The 15,772-nt window shown below is 51.8% G+C and overlaps 2 non-coding genes across 2 annotated transcripts; both read right to left on the reverse strand.

Annotated features, from left to right (window-relative positions):
• Positions 1-4,947: 4,947 nt before the first annotated feature.
• Positions 4,948-5,019, reverse strand: TRNAD-AUC (transfer RNA aspartic acid (anticodon AUC)). The gene has a single exon. It is a non-coding gene; the product is annotated as a tRNA-Asp (tRNA).
• A 9,756-nt stretch (positions 5,020-14,775) lies between these two features.
• TRNAD-AUC (transfer RNA aspartic acid (anticodon AUC)) lies at positions 14,776-14,847 on the reverse strand. The gene has a single exon. It is a non-coding gene; the product is annotated as a tRNA-Asp (tRNA).
• Positions 14,848-15,772: the final 925 nt, after the last annotated feature.

Genomic DNA, 15,772 nt, shown 5'->3' on the forward strand with positions numbered 1-15,772 from the left:
CATATGGAGGTCCAGGCGTGCCCCCCGAGATCTGGAAGCTGCACGTTGTATATGGAACATTCCTCACCCCCCCCCTTCATCATTTCTTGGGCTATGAGATGTCACACAGCAATCCATTGAGATTCCAACGTAGTCATGGCCATCCGGTCTGTTAATCACAACTGTCTCCCTGGTATATGGGTGGTCAGACATGGGTGGGGGGAGGGGAGAAGGACCCCCCAGGAAGATAGAATAGAGTGCATGGTGCGTTTTACCCCTGGGGAGCGCGAGCCAAAAAAAACCCACTGTGCAGGACTTTGTTTTTTGTTTTTTTTTAACCACTTCCAGTCCGAACACTTTCCCCCCCTTCCTGTCCGGACGCTTTCCCCCCCTTCCAGTCCGGACACTTTCACCCCCCTTCCAGTCCGGACACTTTTCCCCCCTTCCAGTCCGGACGCTTTCCCCCCCTTCCTGTCCGGACGCTTTCACCCCCCTTCCAGTCCGGACGCTTTCACCCCCCTTCCAGTCCGGACGCTTTCCCCCCCTTCCAGTCCGGACGCTTTCCCCCCCTTCCAGTCCGGACGCTTTCCCCCCCTTCCAGTCCGGACGCTTTCCCCCCCTTCCTGTCCGGACGCTTTCCCCCCCTTCCAGTCCGGACGCTTTCACCCCCCTTCCAGTCCGGACGCTTTCCCCCCCTTCCAGTCCGGACGCTTTCCCCCCCTTCCAGTCCGGACGCTTTCCCCCCCTTTCCAGTCCGGACGCTTTCCCCCCCCTTCCAGTCCGGACGCTTTCCCCCCCTTCCAGTCCGGACGCTTTCCCCCCCTTCCAGTCCGGACGCTTTCCCCCCCTTCCTGTCCGGACGCTTTCCCCCCCTTCCAGTCCGGACGCTTTCACCCCCCTTCCAGTCCGGACGCTTTCCCCCCCTTCCAGTCCGGACGCTTTCCCCCCCTTCCAGTCCGGACGCTTTCCCCCCCTTTCCAGTCCGGACGCTTTCCCCCCCCTTCCAGTCCGGACGCTTTCACCCCCTTCCAGTCCGGACGCTCTCCCCCCCTTCCAGTCCGGACGCTTTCCCCCCTTCCAGTCCGGACGCTCTCCCCCCCTTCCAGTCCGGACGCTTTCCCCCCCTTTCCAGTCCGGACGCTTTCCCCCCCTTTCCAGTCTGGACGCTTTCCCCCCCTTCCAGTCCGGACGCTTTCCCCCCCTTCCAGTCCGGACGCTTTCCCCCCCTTCCAGTCCGGACGCTTTCCCCCCCCTTCCAGTCCGGACGCTTTCCCCCCCTTTCCAGTCCGGACGCTTTCCCCCCCTTTCCAGTCCGGACGCTTTCCCCCCCTTTCCAGTCCGGACGCTTTCCCCCCCTTCCAGTCCGGACGCTTTACCCCCCTTCCAGTCCGGACGCTCTCCCCCCCTTCCAGTCCGGACGCTCTCCCCCCCTTCCAGTCCGGACGCTTTCCCCCCCTTCCAGTCCGGACGCTCTCCCCCCCTTCCAGTCCGGATGCTTTCCCCCCCTTTCCAGTCCGGACGCTTTCCCCCCCTTTCCAGTCCAGGGCAATTTTCAGCTTTCAGCGCTATCACACTTTGAATGACAATTGCGCAGTCATGCAACACTGTATCAAATTAATTTTTTACCATTTTTTTGAGACAGATAAAGCTTTATTTTGGTGGTATTTATTCACCACTGGGATTTGTATTTTTTTTGCTATGTAAATGAAATGTCCAAAAATTTTGAAAAAAAGTGTTTTTTTTATAAAATTTTGCAAATAAATAATATTTCATCATAAATCTTGGCCAAAATTTATTCCGTTATCTTTTTAGTAAAAAAAAAAAAATCCAAATTAGTTTATAAGCAAAAATTATAATTTTTAAACTTTTTTTTTTTTTTTACATTTTTATATTATTTTTTTTACATACTGTCACCCTGGCAGTACAGTGTCACCATGGTGACACTGTACTACTTGTGGGGGGTGATGAAGATTTTTTTTTTTTTTTTCACACAGATTGCTTTTACACCCATATAGGATGTAAAAGCAATCATTTCTCCTTCTCTCTGTCTGCATTCTTGCATTCATTGAAAAGTACTGAGTGAGCTGTGATTGGTCACAGCTTGTCACATGGTACAAGGCTTTTGTGAATAGCCTTGTACCATGTGACCTCTGTGATCATTCACAGATTTCACACGTAGTAAGCAATGATGTCAGAAGTGACATCTTGCTTACTACTTTGCATGTGATCACTGATTGGCCAATCAGTGATCACATGATCGGGACCTCGTACAGAGGTCCCGTCCGACGATCGGTGTTTCACTGTGTCCGGAGGACACAGCGGGCACCGGATCGCGGTGCTGCGCGCTCCCAGGGAGCGAGCACAAGCAGGGTGCGGGGAGGCCGTTTATAGACGGCCACCCGACCCTGCAGTGCCACCGTCCGGCCGTTTATATACAACGGCCGGACGGGAGGTGGTTAATAAAGTAAAAAAGAAAAAAAAAGAAAAAATTTAAATAACAAACATGTTATACTCACCTGCTCTGTAATGCTTTTGCATAGAGCGGCCTTGTTCCTGGGTCCAACTGAGGCGCTTCTGGATCCTCCTCTTCTTTGTGTGTCCCCTTAGCAAACCATTTGCTATGGAGGCACACAGTGTCTGCACGCTCCCAAGCTGCGCTCCATAGACTTACACAGCGGGACTTAGCCCCCCACCATCACCACTTTCTCCTCACTGCATTTGATTGACAGCAGCATTGGCTCCCGCTGCTGCTCAAGTGCTGTGTGAAGAGGAAGAGAGGGGAGAAGAGATGCAGCCGTGCTCAGTGCTGGATCTCTTCTCCCCTCTGTCCTCCCCTTGCCCTGTGTGAATGGGAAGAGAGGGATAGAAAACATTTTTTTTACCGTAAGGCCACTTTTACACTGACGGTCCGATTGGGTCAGTCTTTCAGGCGGGCCCGATTGGACCATCCATAGCTCTCTATGGAGCAGCTGGTATCGTCAGACATGTGTCCGCTGACACCCGCCGGCATCTGATCAGATCCTGTATGCTAAAAACAGACAGATGGAGATCTGTTCTCCATGCGTATGGAGGATCGGATGACAGTCGGGTGGAAACAGACAGGCGCCCCATAGAAAACAGTGAGCTGTGTCTCTGTCTGGCACGCGACAGGTAGGAGGGGCCAGGAGAGCCTGCGTGGGACCCAAAAAGAGGAGGATCCGGGCTGCTGTGTGCAAAATCACTGCACACAGCAGGTAAGTATAACAAGTTTGTTTTCTATTCCTCTGTCCTTCCCTTGCCCTGTACCAGTAGTAGGTGAGAAAAATGCTAATTTTATGTCTTTTGTAAAACTGACCATATACTGAAAGGTGAACAGTGAAAGTAAAGATCTCTTCTCTCTGTTCTGGCTGTGAGAGCAGAGACAAGCGACGCTGCAGCCTGTGAGTGTACAGCAGCATCTCACAGTGCATGTCCACTCAGAGACTACAGTGCCAGCCACCCCAGTGTCCCTGATCACTGCTCCAGTGTAGAGACAATAAACAATGCAGCCAGTCCCTGTCACCTTTCCTAGTGCGCTGAAAAACACCACCATACCAATATCCTGATCACCGCCATACGCAATACCTACACCCTAATCACTGCCCACCGCCATATCCCGCCAAATTGTATTCCAGTTAAATTGTTTGAGATGGGACTTTTGTGGGATCCAGCTTGTCCCAAGTGTAGTAGAGATCGTGGAGATCTAATACATACGAATATTGCCAAAAGTATTGTGTTGCCGGCCTTTCCACGCACATGACCTTTAATGGCCCCCCGTCTTAGTCCGTAGGGTTCAATTGTGAGTTGGCCCCGCCCTTTTCCCCCGCACATGACCTGTAATGGCCTCCCAGTCTTAGTCCGTAGGGTTCAATATTGAGTTGGCGCCGCCCTTTCCCCCTGCATATGACCTGTAATGGCCCCCCAGTCTTAGTCCGTAGGGTTCAATATTGAGTTGGCCCCGCCCTTTCCACGCACATGACCTTTAATGGCCCCCCAGTCTTAGTCCGTAGGGTTCAATATTGAGTTGGCCCCGCCCTTTGCACCTATAACAGCTTCATCTCTTCTGGGAAGGCCGTCCACAAGGTTTAGGAGGGTGTCTATGGGAAGGTTGGACCATTCTTCCAGAAGCACATTTGTCAGGTCAGGCACTGATGTCGGGGGAGGAGGCCTGGCTCGCAGTCTCCGCTCTAATTCATCCCAAAGGTGTTCTATGGGGTTGAGATCAGGACTCTGTGCAGGACAGTCAAGTTCCTCCACCCCAAACTGGCTCCTCCATGTCTTTATGGACCTTGCTTTGTGCACTGGTGTGCAGTCATGTTGGAACAGGAAGGGGCCCATCCCCAAACTCCTCCCACAAAGTTGGGAGCATGAAATTGTCCAAAATGTCTTGTTGGAACAGGAAGGGGCCATTAGTGTAAGGATGACATGAATGACTAGTGTCCAGGGGCGGACTGACCATTTGGAAACTCGGGCACTGCCCGAGGGCCCGGGGTCAGTAGGGGGCCCCATGAGATGCCTCTGGTACCTTTTTTATAGGCTTCTTGAGTTTGGGCAAGGACACAGGGGCCCCATGATCCCCTATTGCCCGGGGGCCCCATGAGTTGTCAGTCCACCCCTGCTAGTGCCAGAGAGAGCTATTGAGCGATGTATACAGTAAGCAGCAGGCTTTTTTTTTCATCCACATAGCTAAGGATAGCCGAAAAAAATGCCTGAAAAGGATCCGAGTGCTCCACCTACTGGCTGAAAATGAGAATACAAAATAATATCCTTGCGCAAGAAATAAATTATTCAGAAGTGTTTAAGAACATACAATCATACAACACATTTGCTTCATTAGTTTTGGTTTAAATTTTATTCCTTCGCTAATATATCCTCAACATTTTATTTGTATAGCACTTCTCTCCCTGGGGACTAAAAGCACTTCGCAGGCGAGGCAGCCATCTTGAAAATTGCGTTGGCCAGGAATCGAACCCGGGTCAGCTGCTGGATAGGCAGCTATGCTCACCACTGCACCACCAACGCAAGGTATGTGTTTGGGGGGAAAACCACGCAAGCACAGGGGAGGTACAAGCGGCCATAGGCTGTCCAGTGATCCCGAGGGTGTGGCCAGATTACAGGGGCGGCATGTCATCCCGCCCACACATCGCGTCCAGGGATAAGAAGACACCGGACCTGCGGACCTCTCTACCCCTCCTCCAGCAGCGCCTCCTGGACTGGATCGTCTTGGGACTGGGACACGGAGCCAGGTAAGACCCAGCAGCCCGCTTCCTGTCCCTGTATTAAGTGTCCCTTCCGTTGGAAGAGGAGGGGCGACGGCACCACGCCGCCCCCCCCCCCTAAAAAGTGCGGCCCTAGGCAAACGCCTCGTTTGCCTCGTGGCAAATACGCCCCTGGTTGTAAGCCTCATTTTTGCGCCCCTGTACCTTGTGTACATATGTACCCCCCTAGCTACGCCTCTGTGTCACATGGTGACATTTCAAGAAGTTTTATTAGCCAGCGGGAGGTGACTGCGCTGCGCTGGAAAAAGAGCACGGCCAGCCGTACTTTATTTCAGCGCACACCGCCCGCACTTGCCTTGTCTTGATTGGACCTAAAGTTGGCTATAAATGAATTGAAGTTCGTCTGGTTCAGAATCCAGCTGAATTTCAATCCATCTATGGCTGTCCTTGCTCATGAAAAGTTAATCTATCTCATGAATGGGCTTGTTGGAAGTTTTTTCTCGATCGGCGCATGCAGCCAATCAGCTGCTGGGCTGATCAGTATATTCTGACTATCAGCATGTGGTGACTGCGGTACGCTAGAAAAAGTACAGCCTGCTGTACTTCATTTTGGTGCCTGCACACTACCACAATGCATTGGTGTGATCCAGCCACACCAAAGACAAGGCATGTGTCAGGGGCGTACCTATAGGCATTGCAACTGCGACCCGGCCCCATGCTGCAGGGGGGTCGCACGGCTGGGACAGTCCCCCCACATTGCATTGTACACTTTATTTTTTCACACAAACTATAGAGCAGGGGTCCTCAAACTACGGCCCGCGGGCCACATGCGGCCCGCCAAGGACATTTATCCGGCCCGCCGGGCAGGGGCGTATCTACCACGAGGCAAGGGACTAGGGTTTGGCAGGTCGGGAGAGCTCGGCAGGGCTCGGGCGGGAGGCAGGAGGGCGGGATCAGCAATTCTAGAACAGGGGAGGGTGGGCTCGGCTTATGAACCCGCACCACTCACCCGGCGTCTCTGCAGCCAGCCGGCCATCTATTCTGATCAGTGCATGCAACCGTCACGGTTGGAGGGCGGAGCCTAGAGCTGACCATGAAGAGGGGGAGCAAGAGAGGAGACTCCATCGCTGCATGTCGGGTATCATGGCCACAGACCCTATATAAGTGCAAAAGATGATCGATCTCCTGCCTCTCTCTTTCCCCCCTCTCTCCCCCTCCTCCTCACTCTCTCCCCCTCCTCTCTCTTTCTCCCCCTCCTCTCTCTTTCTCCCCCCCCTCTCTCTTTCTCTCTCCCCCCCTCTCTCTTTCTCTCTCTCTCCCCCCCCTCCTCTCTCTTTCTCTCCCCCCCTCTCTCTCCCCCTCCTCTCTCTCTCCCCCCTCCTCTCTCCCCCCCCTCCTCTTTCTCTCTCTCCCCTCCTTATCTCCCCCCCCCCCTCTCTCTCTTTACATTGTACATAGATCTGACCCAACAAGGTGTCCTGCATTTGCCGTATATTTTGCTCCATAAGACACACTTGGGGGGAAATTTCTGTGCGTCTTATGGAGCGGCCGGCTCAGTATTCCCGCCGCCGTTGTATGTCCGCAGTCTCTGGTCATCTCCTGTACTGTGGCCGCATTTGTTCATAGTTTTTTTTTTTTTTTTAAACTATAGTCCGGCCCTCCAACGGTCTGAGGGACAGTGAACTGGCCCCCTGTTTAAAAAGTTTGAGGACCCCTGCTATAGAGGCACCAAAGAGATGTTCTCCGTCAAAAGGCAGATGTCTATTCATTGAGTGAGCTGGTCCTTGAACAACACCAAAAATTCTTAAGTTGCCTGAGTTGTTTTTCCTGAGCTCTTGGTGATGGAATGATGTTATCACTCCTTGGTAAGGTGATGTTATCACTCCTCGGTAAGGTGATGTTATCACTCCTCGGTAAGGTGATGTTATCACTCCTCGGTAAGGTGATGTTATCACTCCTCGGTAAGGTGATGTTATCACTCCTTGGTAAGGTGATGTTATCTCTCGGACACTGGCAGGCAACATGGCGGCGCCTTTTTGGCTTGAGTGGTGGAGACTGTGTGAGCATTCCTAGCACTTGATGGCAGGATTGTTGGCTCGGGTGGCGCATCCTCTACATAAACATGTATGGGACCCCTTGGAGGTGTGATGCTGGGTCTGGTGATGTCATCACTCGGCGGGGTGAAGTTATCACTCGGTGTGATGTCATCAGTCTTTTTTGGTCGCCTGAGCATGCGGTTTTTCCTGAGCTTATTCACCTGGGGTGAAGCACTTGATGTAGGAATGATGTTATCTCTCGGACACTGGCAGGCAACATGGCGGCGCCTTTTTGGCTTGAGTGGTGGAGACTGTGTAAGCATTCCTAGCACTTGATGGCAGGATTGTTGGCTGGGGTGGCGTATCCTGTACGTAAACATGTATGGGACCCCTTGGAGGTGTGATGTTATCACTCGGCGGGGTGAAGTTATCACTCGGTGTGATGTCATCAGTCTTTTTTGGTTTTAAAAGACTCCAAAATGTACTGAGTCGCCTGAGCATGCGGTTTTTCCTGAGCTTCTTCATCTGGGGTGAGGCACTTGATGTAGGAATGATGTTATCACTCGGACACTGGCAGGCAACATGGCGGCTCCTTTTCGGCTTGCGTGGTGGAGTCTGTTTGTGAGCATTCCTAGCTCCTGATGGCAGGATTGTTCTCCTGGATGGGGTATCCTATACATAAACAGGTATGGGACCCCTTGGAGGCTTAATGCTGGGTCTGGGAAGGGTGATGTTATCACTCGGTGGGGTGAAGTTATCACTCGGTGTGATGTCATCAGTCTTTTTTTTTTTGAAATGACTCCAAAATGCACTGAGTCGCCTGAGCATGCGGTTTTTCCTGAGCTTCTTCATCTGGGGTGAAGCACTTGAAGTTGGAATGATGTTATCACTCGGACAATGGCAAGCAACGTGGCGGCTCCTTTTCGGCTTGCGTGGTGAAGTCTGTTTGTGAGCATTCCTAGCTCCTGATGGCAGGATTGTTGGCTCGGGTGGCGTATCCTGTACATAAACATGTATGGGACCCCTTGGAGGTGTGATGCTGGGTCTGGGAAGGGTGATATTATCTGTCTTTCGTGGTTTGAAAAGACACCAAATAGCACGAAGTCGCCTAGCGGGGGAGAATCGGCTAAACGACAGCTCATTCAGCATCATCAGCAATACGTACACTGTCAGCACCAGCAGCATTACGAGCAGTATTATGAGTAGCAACAGCAGCATTAAGATAACCCAGTGAAAGGCGTTTGACCTGCAATATTCTGCATCAATATTTATAAACAGGGATGGGTCTCCATTCTCTAAGGCCGCCCCATCGCTGGACCAGTGGAAATTGAAGTTGCCCAGTCCTTCCTGAATGAGTTCAATCAGCTTCTGGAAAATCAAATATTGTCCTACTCTCAGGGCCAGGTCGTTTCTGTGCAGGATGTATTTCAGAATGATGGCACTTATCAGGAGTATGATCTGAAACCAGTATGCAGTGGTGGTCAGTAATGAAAACCAGCTGGAGGGTTCTGGAGGCTCATTTGCAGCTTCTCTGACCGATTCCTCAACTTGCTCTTCCATTGACTTAATGCTCTTCTCCTTCACTGGCTTGTGGCTCTCTGGGGGGTCATCTTCCATTTCTCTGACCTTTTCCTCCACTTGCTGCTCTGATGACTTGCTCTCCTCCTTCACCAGCAGGCGTATCTCTGGGGGGTCATTTTCCGTTCCTTTGATGAATTCTTCCATATGCTGCTCTGTTGTATTGATCTCCTGATTCAGGTGTATCGGGATCTCTGAAGAGTGGTCGGGGACGTATCTTTTTCCTCCCCATGCAAACAGCAGGGTAAGAAACACGGTGAGGATCTGCTGGGTCATTTTTAAATAGATGGCAAACTGCCACTAAATTAGTACAACAGATTTTAAAAAAAAACCGTTAAAAAGCTTTTGCTGATCGCTATTGATTGAAGGGTATCAGTGGATACTCAATACCAATCAATAGAGATTAAATATCTTGCAATAGAATGAGAACTTATCAGGAGCTTTTAAAAAAGCGTCTTGACTCTGACAAGAAGAAACTCAAACTGAGAGCCTCTGCACTGCTGCGCGGAAAGGTCAAATCTGGTCATGTGATCACAGTGAGAGAGAGAGGGAAAGGGCGAGCGAGAGAGAGAGGGAAAGGGCGAGTGAGAGAGGGAAAGGGCGAGCGAGAGAGAGGGAAAGGGCGAGCGAGAGAGAGGGAAAGGGCGAGTGAGAGTGTTTACAAAAACAACATCTTAAAGGGCCAGCGACACATTCTTGGAATCACTGGGTTATTTTGGTTATATAATGAGTTCTTGAAGTGAGTAGAGGAAGGCGCCTCCTATTATTATATACATTTATATTACCATCAGCAGAGCTGGATAGGATCCTATTCATTCCTTATAATGACATCCTATAGAACTCAGCACTATATATGGAATATCTGGAATATTTCCTATTGGATGCAATAAAGATGATCAGATTTAGGAGAATGTTGTATACAGAGCAGAGTTCATCTTTTTATTTCATTTTATTTATTTATTTTTTTTAGTTGTAATGTTTATTGTGAACACTGCGGCCTATTATTTCATCTTTCTCTGTGCAGATTTCACACTAGAGGGCTCTCTGTGTACGGACTACATGTCCCAGCATGCCCCCATCCCCATAGACCGATGGAGGGCTCTCTGTGTATGGACTACATGTCCCAGCATGCCCTCTATAACCATAAACCTCTATGGATGACTCTCTGTGTATGGACTACATGTCCCAGCATGCCCTCTATCCCTATAGACCTCTATGTAGGATTCTGTACATATGGACTACATGTCCCAGTATACTCCGCTTTCCCCCATACACCTCTGTGGAGGATTCTCTGTATGTAGTCCCAGCATGCCCCCTATCCCCAGAGACTATTGGAGGGCTCTCTGTGTATTGTCTACATGTCCCAGCATGCCCCCTATATCCCCATACACCTCTATGGAGGAATCTATGTATGGACTACATGTCCCAACATGCCCTGCTCTCCCCATCGCCCTCTCTTCCCAGGTCAGCAGTGCCAGCCCCCTGGTATTCTCCCCCGCCGGGTCCTCTGTGGGACACACATTACTGCCGACTCCACAAACTGAGTTAAATGACTATTTATGAGACGTTGGAGGCGAAGGAAGCAGCACCAGCCCTCCACAAAGATGTCTGCGGGCAAATGGTGAGGTCACTTCCGGTCTCGTGACTTCCTTCCCCGCCTTTCCTGTTAGTGATTAATTATGTAAACAAGGAAGTGGAGGGATGGGAATGGAGGGGGCTGTGTGCGGACATCCAATCATGGCTCAGCAAGGAGGAGGGAGCCCAACCGGGACCAGAGTGAGAGGCGGGGCTAACACCTCCCACCGGACTGCTGAGGAACTACTAGTCTCAGCATTACCACATGACCCAGGAGGGGGAGGAGTCCCCGGATGTTGTGTCCTGGAGGGGAATTCTGCTTTATAGGTCCTGACATTCCCAGAGACACTGACAGAGATAGTGTCCTCTAATAGGATGATACAGAACACCTCCCCCATCTCTGTATAGAACTATACAACTCCTCCCCCATCTGTATACAGAACAACTATACAACCCCTCCCCCAATCTCTATAAAGTGTATCTATAGAACACCTCCCCCACCTCTGTATAAAACTATACAACCCCTCCCCTATCTAAATACAGTGTAACTATAGAACCTCCACCCACCTCCTATACAGTGCAACCATAGAATCCCTCTCCCCCCCCCCCCCCCGCCCCACTCTATACAGTGTAACTATAGAACCCCTCCCCCCACTCTATACAGTGTAACTATAGAACTATATAAATTGATGTAAGGAGGGACTCTTATAGGAGCCTTGATGTAGGGTGGAGCTCTGAGAAGAACTCCTGATATAAGGAGGGACTCTGTTAGGGACAACTGATATAAAGGGGTACAGGTTCTTGATTGATCACCCTAAGTGTAGTAGAGATTGTGGGGATCTAATACATACGAATATTGCCAAAAGTATTGGACCGCCGGCCTTTCCACACACATGACCTTTAATGGCCCCCCCAGTCTTAGTCCATAGGGTTCAATATTGAGTTGGCCCCGCCCTTTCCACACACATGACCTTTAATGGCCCCCCCAGTCTTAGTCCATAGGGTTCAATATTGAGTTGGCCCCGCCCTTTCCACACACATGACCTTTAATGGCCCCCCCAGTCTTAGTCCGTAGGGTTCAATATTGAGTTGGCCCCGCCCTTTCCACGCACATGACCTGTAATGGCCTCCCAGTCTTAGTCCGTAGGGTTCAATATTGAGTTGGCCCCGCCCTTTCCACACACATGACCTGTAATGGCCCCCCAGTCTTAGTCCGTAGGGTTCAATATTGAGTTGGCCCCGCCCTTTGCACCTATAACAGCTTCACCTCTTCTGGGAAGGCCGTCCACAAGGTTTAGGAGGGTGTCTATGGGAAGGTTGGACCATTCTTCCAGAAGCACATTTGTCAGGTCAGGCACTGATTATTATTATTATTATTATTACTACGAGTTTATATAGCGCCAAAGGGTTTGCTCAGCGCTGTACAATAGGGGGGGACAATACATGGCACAGTACAACAAAGACAGACAGCGTACGAGGGGTAAGAGGGCCCTACTCTTACGAGCTTACAATCTAGGAGGGAGGGGGTAAAGGTACAGTAGGAAGTGGCTGGGGGGGATGAAGTGGTAGGAGGAATGAGGGAGGATGGCCGTTAGGTGAGGGTGGGGTAGGCTTCCCTGAAGAGATGGGTTTTGAGGGAGCGCCTGAATGTGAATAGAGAAGGCGACAGTCTGATGGATTGGGGCAGTGAGTTCCAGAGGATGGGGGAGGACCTGGAGAAGTCCTGCAGTCGTGCATGGGAGGAGGAGACCAGGGAGCAGGATAGAAGGAGGTCCTGTGAGGAGCGAAGGGTACGGGTAGGGTGGTACCTGGTGATCAGATTGGTGAGGTAGTCAGGGGCAGTGTTGTGAACGGCTTTGTAGGTCAGGGTAAGGAGTTTAAATTTGATGCGTTGGGCAATCGGGAGCCAGTGGAGGGAGAGGCAGAGGGGGGTGGCAGAGGTGGAGCGGGTGGTAAGGTGGATGAGTCTGGCAGCTGAGTTCAGGATGGTCTGGAGCGGGGAGAGCCTGCACTTGGGTAGGCCAGTGAGGAGGGAGTTGCAGTAGTCAAGGCGTGAGATGATGAGGGAGTGTACTAGAAGTTTGGTGGTGTCTGGGGTGAGGAAGGAGCGGATCTTGGCAATGTTGCGAAGATGGAGCCTGCATGTGTTTGTGAGTGATTTGACATGCGGTTGGAGGGAGAGGTTCGCGTCAAGAATGACGCCAAGGACTTTGGCTTGCGGGGCGGAAGTGATAGTGGAGTTGTTGGTGATGATGGATAGGATGGGGGGGGGGGTGTGGGCAGGGGGAAAGACGAGAAGCTCGGTTTTGGAGAGGTTAATCTTGAGGAAATGTAGCGACATCCAGTCTGAGATGTCATTTAGGAGGTGAGTGATGCGGGCGGAGATAGTGGGGGTGAGGTGAGGGGTGGAGAGGTAGATTTGGGTGTCGTCAGCATAGAGGTGATAGTTGAAGCCGTGAGATTGTATGAGTTTGCCCAGGGAGGAGGTGTAGATGGAGAAGAGAAGGGGTCCAAGGACAGAGCCTTGGGGGACCCCAACAGAGAGGGGGAGGGAGGGGGAGGTGGCACCATTGTAGGTGACACTGAAGGAGCGTCGGGATAGGTAGGATGAGAACCAAGAGAGAGCAGCATCTCCGATGCCAAGGGAGAGTAGTTTATTAAGAAGGAGGGGGTGGTCAACTGTGTCGAAGGCCGCAGAGAGGTCCAGGAGAAGGAGGACAGAGTAGTCGCCCTTGGCTTTGGCGTTGAGTAGGTCGTTAGTGATTTTGAGGAGGGCGGTTTCAGTGGAGTGTAGGGGACGGAAGCCGGACTGTAGAGGGTCAAGGAGGTTATTGTCAGTAAGGTGGGAGCTTAGGCGATCGTAGACTAAGCGTTCAAGGAGCTTGGAGGTGAGTGGCAGCAGGGAGATGGGTCTGAGGTTGTTGGGGTCCGCGGGATCCAGGGAGGGCTTTTTGAGGATGGGGGTGATATGCGCGTGCTTTAGGGGGGAGGGGAATACGCCAGTAGAGAGGGAGAGATTGAAGATGTGGGTGAGGGAGCGGATGAGGGAAGAGGGGGGTGACCGGAGGAGTTGAGAGGGGATAGGGTCCAGGGGGCAGGTAGTGAGGCGGGCTTTTGAGAGGACTTTGGCGACTTCCTCAGTAGTGACAGGGCTGAGGGAGTGCAGTGCGGGGGGGGTTATGGTGGGCGGGGCATTGGGAGAGGAGGGGGGCAGTGCGGTTGTGAGGGCAGAGGAGGGGGGAGATGAAGGGGTGACGGGGGCGAGGAGGCTAGGTGGGGAGGTAGATTGCAAGTTGACGATGTCCTTACGGATAGCGTCAATCTTGTTGTGGAAATGGGTGGCAATTTCGTGGGCGGTGAGAGAGGTACTGAGTGGAGGAGGGGGGGGGGAGAGCAGGGAGTTGAAGGTGGAGAAGAGTCGGCGGGGGCAGGAGGAGAGGGTGTTTATTAGGTTAACAAAGTAGGCCTGCTTGGCGGCGTGGAGGGAGGAGGTGTAGATAAGAAATGCAGATTTGTAGAGGGAGAAAGTATGAGGGGACCTGGTTTTGCGGTTGTCGGGGGAGGAGGCCTGATGTCGGGGGAGGAGGCCTGGCTCACAGTCTCCGCTCTAATTCATCCCAAAGGTGTTCTATGGGGTTGAGGTCAGGACTCTGTGCAGGACAGTCAAGTTCCTCCACCCCAAACTGGCTCCTCCATGTCTTTATGGACCTTGCTTTGTGCACTGGGGGGCAGTCATGTTGGAACAGGAAGGGGCCATCCCCAAACTCCTCCCACAAAGTTGGGAGCATGAAATTGTCCAAAATGTCTTGTTGGAACAGGAAGGGGCCGTTAGTGTAAGGATGACATAAATGACTAGTGTCCAGGGGCGGACTGACCATTTGAAAACTCGGGCACTGCCCGAGGGCCCGGGGTCAGTAGGGGGCCCCATGAGATGCCTCTGGTACCTTTTTTCATAGGCTTTTTGAGTTTGGGCAAGGACACAGGGGCCCCATGATCCCCTATTGCCCGGGGGCCCCATGAGTTGTCAGTCCACCCCTGCTAGTGCCAGAGAGAGCTATTGAGCGATGTATACAGTAAGCAGCAGGCTTTTTTTTTCATCCACATTGCTAAGGATAGCGGAAAAAAATACCTGAAAAGGATCCGAGTGCTCCACCTACTGGCTGAAAATGAGAATACAAAATAATATCCTTGCGCAAGAAATAAATTATTCAGAAGTGTTTAAGAACATACAATCATACAACACATTTGCTTCATTAGTTTTGGTTTAAATTTTATTCCTTCGCTAATATATCCTCAACATTTCATTTGTATAGCACTTCTCTCCCTGGGGACTAAAAGCACTTCGCAGGCGAGGCAGCCATCTTGAAAATTGCGTTGGCCAGGAATCGAACCCGGGTCAGCTGCTGGATAGGCAGCTATGCTCACCACTGCACCACCAACGCAAGGTATGTGTTTGGGGGGAAAACCACGCAAGCACAGGGGAGGTACAAGCGGCCATAGGCTGTCCAGTGATCCCGAGGGTGTGGCCAGATTACAGGGGCGGCATGTCATCCCGCCCACACATCGCGTCCAGGGAAAAGAAGACACCGGACCTGCGGACCTCTCTACCCCTCCTCCAGCAGCGTCTCCTGGACTGGATCGTCTTGGGACTGGGACACGGAGCCAGGTAAGACACAGCAGCCCGCTGCCCGTCCCTGTACTAAGTGTCCCTTCCGTTGGAAGAGGAGGGGCGGCGGCACCACGCCGCCCCCCCCCCCTAAAAAGTGCGGCCCTAGGCAAACGCCTTGTTTGCCTCGCGGCAAATACGCCCCTGGTTGTAAGCCTCATTTTTGCGCCCCTGTACCTTGTGTACATATGTACCCCCCTAGCTACGCCTCTGTGTCACATAGTGACATTTCAAGAAGTTTTATTGGCCAGCGGGAGGTGACTGCGCTGCGCTGGACAAAGAGCATGGCCAGCCGTACTTTATTTCAGCGCACACCGCCCGCACTTGCCTTGTCTTCATTGGACCTAAAGTTGGCTATAAATGAATTGAAGTTCGTCTGGTTCAGAATCCAGCTGAATTTCAATCCATCTATGGCTGTCCTTGCTCATGAAAAGTTAATCTATCTCATGAATGGGCTTGTTGGAAGTTTTTTCTCGATCGGCGCATGCAGCCAATCAGCTGCTGGGCTGATCAGTATATTCTGACTATCAGCATGTGGTGACTGCGGTACGCTAGAAAAAGTACAGCCTGCTGTACTTCATTTTGGTGCCTGCACACTACCACAATGCATTGGTGTGATCCAGCCACACCAAAGACAAGGCATGTGTCAGGGGCGTACCTACAGGCATTGCAACTGCGACCCGGCCCCATGCTGCAGGGGG

This window comes from Staurois parvus, unplaced genomic scaffold (genome assembly GCF_062004578.1).
Source record: "Staurois parvus isolate SC_StPar_1 unplaced genomic scaffold, SC_StPar_1.0 ptg000369l, whole genome shotgun sequence".
NCBI lineage: Eukaryota > Metazoa > Chordata > Amphibia > Anura > Ranidae > Staurois > Staurois parvus.